Source organism: Nematolebias whitei, chromosome 3 (genome assembly GCF_014905685.2).
Source record: "Nematolebias whitei isolate Nwh7 chromosome 3, NemWhi1, whole genome shotgun sequence".
Lineage (NCBI taxonomy): Eukaryota > Metazoa > Chordata > Actinopteri > Cyprinodontiformes > Rivulidae > Nematolebias > Nematolebias whitei.
This window is the reverse complement of record NC_056500.1, coordinates 45,800,311-45,805,420: the sequence shown is the minus strand read 5'-3', so window position 1 is coordinate 45,805,420 and position 5,110 is coordinate 45,800,311.

Here is a 5,110-nt window from a genome sequence, read left to right as displayed (position 1 = left end):
CACAGCAGAAGTGGAATGCTGCGTTCAGGCACTGTCGGAAATATTTGCTGTGATGTTTCTGTTAAGTTTTTCACCTTTGTTGTTCCAAATGTTTAAATTTGCTAATTTTCGATTTTTTTTGCGAATAATAAATATGTATATAAATTTGCCAAATTTATCATCTTCTTACCTTGGCATATTTCATTATGTCATCAAAATATTCGAAATTAGCACCAATTGACAACTAAACTCTGAATTACATTTTTTTTTTAACCTTTATTTATTGAAGTCACGCTCATACATCTGCCTTCATACATCTCCTCCTACTTGATTGTCCTTTAGGTTGGACATTTTGTTTCGATTTATTAAAATATAAAAAAAGAGAAACTTAAATTTGCATGCCTATTTTATGATCATCCATTGTTGTCGTCACTCTTTGTTAAAATCAGGTCTCTCTTGTAAATGAGTCCTCGAGGCTCAGTGGGATTAACCTGTCTAAATAAAGGTTGAATGAAAAGTGGGTGTTTCACCTTTTCCACCCACATTTTGATGTTGTTGGGCCAGGGAGTCGGACCGACAACCTTCTGATCACAGCCCCCCCCATCTCTCTAACCTCTGCGCCCCACTCCCGCACATAGAGCATACAAGTATTTTGGAGACACAAAACAAAGTAATTAAGTGTACAAACCATGGAGTCTGATTAATGTATTTTCTGTAGAAAATTTGAGAAAGTGGCAACAAAAAAGGGTTAAATCAGGTCATCTGGACAGTTTCTTTTTGGGAGAAATGTTTCGTCTTTCATCCGCAAGACTTCATGAGTCTGAGGCCTGCCAACCAGATCTGTCTTATAAATAGCACCTCCTTGATGTGTTTCAAGCCTGCTCCAAAGAAACATGCAAAAAGGGACCATCTGTCCAAAACAACCATCATGTACAACAATGAAATGTTTTAGGCCTGATGGACAACATGCTGCTCACAGAAACAGACATATTTTCTCTCAAACATGTCGGAGTGCCCACATTGATTAAAGCAGGTCTGAAATGAAGACATGGCAGATCACACCAAGATAAATATGTCTAAACTAACTAAATAAAAAGGTTTAAAAATCTAGAATCCATCATGAAGCATAAAATGTGACAGATAATATGTGCTCTTTTTTTCAAAGTCCACAGACCGTTAACTTTGAATGGAGATAATAATAAAAAATCACTGGAGAAAAATAAATAAACATTTTAAAAAAAAAATTTTTAAAACAGCTGTTGCCTTCAGGTTTTCTGGGTAGGACCTGACACACTATACAGGTCCTTCTAAAAAAAATAGCATATAAAGGTCATTATTTTCCATAATGTAATGATAAAAATGAAACTTTCATATATTTCAGATTCATTGCACACCAACTGAAATATTTCAGGTCTTTAATTGTTTTAATACTGATGATTATGGCATACAGCTCATGAAAACCCAAAATGCCTGTCCCAAAAAATTAGCATATTTCATCCCACCAATGAAAGACAAGTGTTTTTAATACAACAAACACCAACCTTCAAATAATCATGTTCAGTTATGCACTCAATACTTGGTCGGGAATCCTTTTGCATGAATGACTGCTTCAATGCAGCGTTGCATGGAGGCAATCAGCCTGTGGCACTGCTGGGGTGTTATGGAGGCCCAGGATGCTTCGATAGCGGCCTTAAGCTCATCCAGAGTGTTGGGTCTTGCGTCTCTCAACTTTCTCTTCACAATATCCCACAGGTTCTCTATGGGGTTCAGGTCAGGAGGTTGGCAGGCCAATTGAGCACAGTAATACCATGGTCAGTAAACCATTTACCAGTGGTTTTGGCACTGTGAGCAGGTGCCAGATCATGCTGAAAAATGAAATCTTCATCTCCATAAAGCTTTTCAGCAGATGGAAGCATGAAGTGCTCCAAAATCTCCTGATAGCTAGCTGCATTGACCCTGCCCTTGATAAAACACAGTGGACCAACACCAGCAGCTGACATGGCACCCCAGACCATCACTGACTGTGGGTGCTTTACACTGGACTTCTGGCATTTTGGCATTTCCTTCTCCCCAGTCTTCCTCCAGACTCTGGCACCTTGATTTCCGAATGACATGCAAAATTTGCTTTCATCTGAAAAAAGTACTTTGGACCACTTAGCAACAGTCCAGTGCTGCTTCTCTGTAGCCCAGGTCAGGCGCTTCTGCCGCTGTTTCTGGTTCAAAAGTGGCTTGACCTGGGGAATGCGGCACCTGTAGCCCATTTCCTGCACACACCTGTGCACGGTGGCTCTGGATGTTTCTACTCCAGACTCAGTCCACTGCTTCCGCAGGTCCCCCAAGGTCTGGAATCGGCCCTTCTCCACAATCCTCCTCAGGGTCCGGTCACCTCTTCTCGTTGTGCAGCGTTTTCTGCCACACTTTTCACTTCCCACAGACTTCCCACTGAGGTGCCTTGATACAGCACTCTGGGAACAGCCTATTCGTTCAGCAATTTCTTTCTGTGTCTTACCCTCTTGCTTGAGGGTGTCAATGATGGCCTTCTGGACAGCAGTCAGGTCGGCAGTCTTACCCATGATTGCAGTTTTGAGTAATGAACATGGCTGGGAGATTTTAAAACCTCAGGAATCTTTTGCAGGTGTTTAGAGTTACGTCGTTGATTCAGATGGTTAGGTTAATAGCTTGTTTAGAGAACCTTTTCATGATATGCTAATTTTTTGGGACAGGCATTTTGGGTTTTCATGAGCTGTATGCCATAATCACAAGTATTAAAACAATTAAAGACCTGAAATATTTCAGTTGGTGTGCAATGAATCTGAAATATATGAAAGTTTCATTTTTATCATTACATTATGGAAAATAATGACCTTTATCACAATATGCTAATTTTTTGAGAAGGACCTGTAAAACACTATACATGATTATAGTACTTTTCATATTTTACAAGTAATTTATGTGCCTTTCTGCAGTAATATACAGTATGCAATGTTTTATAGATTTTGATTTTTTTTTTGTGTCACTTGCTTTTTTTTAATGCAGTGCTTTGCACAGATTAACAACAAAAGTGAGGACACCTTGTTGCAATGTTCTTATGTTAAACCTCTGTCTTGCCATGCTGGCTTGTTGTTCACCTACAGCTAGCACATTTTTGCAGACCAGTTACATATCACACATAAGCAGCCGTATTCCCCCCCTGCAAACTTCTATGAATAAAAGAGGATATAAGACGAGTTAGTCATAATGTTATGGCTCATTGTTTTATGTATTGGGATGTGGAACCTTCTGGTTTCCAATGGTTCTAGTTTATTTTTGTATTTTTTACCATTCACCATATCACACTATGCATTTGGATTACAGTTTTCATATCAAGGGTCTTCCCTAAGGCGGCACGGTGCCTCAGTTGGTAGAGCTGCTGCCTCTCAGCGAGGTCACCGGATCAAATCCCAGCTTGGGACCTTTCTGGGTGGAGTTTGCATGTCAGTCATCCTTGAAGTCTCACTTGTAAATGAGTCTTCGAGGCTCAATGTGATTTATTTGTTTAAATAAAGGTTGAATGAATATCTCTGTGCATGTGTGGGTTTTCTCCAGGTACTCTGGTTTCCTCCCACAGACCAAAAACATGCATGTTAGGCTGATTGATAACTCTAAATTTTCCCTAGGTGTGAGTGAGAGAGAGTGAATGGTTGTTTGTCTCGTTTGTCTCCGTGTGTCCCTGTGATGGACTGGAGACCTGTCCAGGGTGTCCCCTGCCTCTCACACAGTGATGGCTGGACATGGACACCAGTGACCCAAAAAGGAAGAAGCAGATAAAGCTAATGGATGGATGGATGGATGGATGGACAGATGGATGAATGGATGGATGAACAGATGGATGGTCTTCCTTCATGTGCTGTATTTTCTCAGTAATTTCTGTAAACTAAACACATGCAGTTGTCTTTGTACCAACATGAACTCTGACAACAAGCAGTAGATTCAATATGACAAACGGTTGGACTAACACAAAACAATGACAACATTTGATCATTTTTATTATTAAAATATTCACCTACAAAACGACCTATAAACACTATTTACAGAGCAGTGCCTGCTAAGACACAGTGAGATATGTTACAAAGAAAACAGGAGATTTATGGGCTGTGTTGAACTTTGACAGCAGCTTCAGAAACTTTGCAGACTCACGTCACTTTCATCAGTTTTGTCATGTTACTGTCTTTACATGTCCCTGTAAGTATAAAGCCCTTTGCTGCAACATATATGAGCTCAGCTGTCTCACATCGCGCTCAGTTATTGTTGAGATATGGTAGTTCTAAATCTAATCTGGAGTTCAGATTGGTCCAAGGTACATCTCTGGATAAGGAAACACTTCTGCTGCTCTGAAGGCTCTCAAAAGCATTCTGGCTTTAACAATTCTCAAGTGAAAGAAGTTTAGCCCAACCAGGACTTCACCAAGAGCTGGTCACCGCACTGAGCACCCAGAACCTGATGGTCTGTCTGACTAAGATTCAGAGATTCTGTGTGGACAACCAGAACTTTAGGCCTCCACCAGTCTGGGCTCAGGTGACTGAAGCCACTCCCCAGTAAAAAATAAAAAAAATTAAAAAAACGCTTGCCTGCTGCTTGAAGAACCTCTGACAAAAATCAAGATCCTCTGGTCTGGTTGAATAAGACTGAGGAGTTTGGACTCAGTTCTACATGTTACATCTGGGACAGCACGGTGGCTCAGTTGGTAGAGCTACTGCCTCTCAGCGAGAGGGTTGCCAGTTCAAATCCCAATCCGGGACCATTCTGGGTGGAGTTTTCATGTTCTCTCTGTGCAATGGTTGTCTCGTTTGTCTCTTTGTGTCCCTGTGATGGACTGAGACCTGTCCAGGGTGTCCCCCACCTCTCTCACAGTGACCGCTGATATGGGCACCAGTGACCCCCACGACCCAAAATAGAAGAAGTGGGTAAAGAAAATGTATGCATGTATGCATGTATGTATGTATGCATGTATGTATGCATGTATGTATGCATGTATGCATGAATGTATGTATGAATGCATGTATGCATGTATGTATGTATGCATGTATGAATGTATGTATGAATGCATGTATGAATGCATGTATGCATGTATGTATGCATGTATGTATGTATG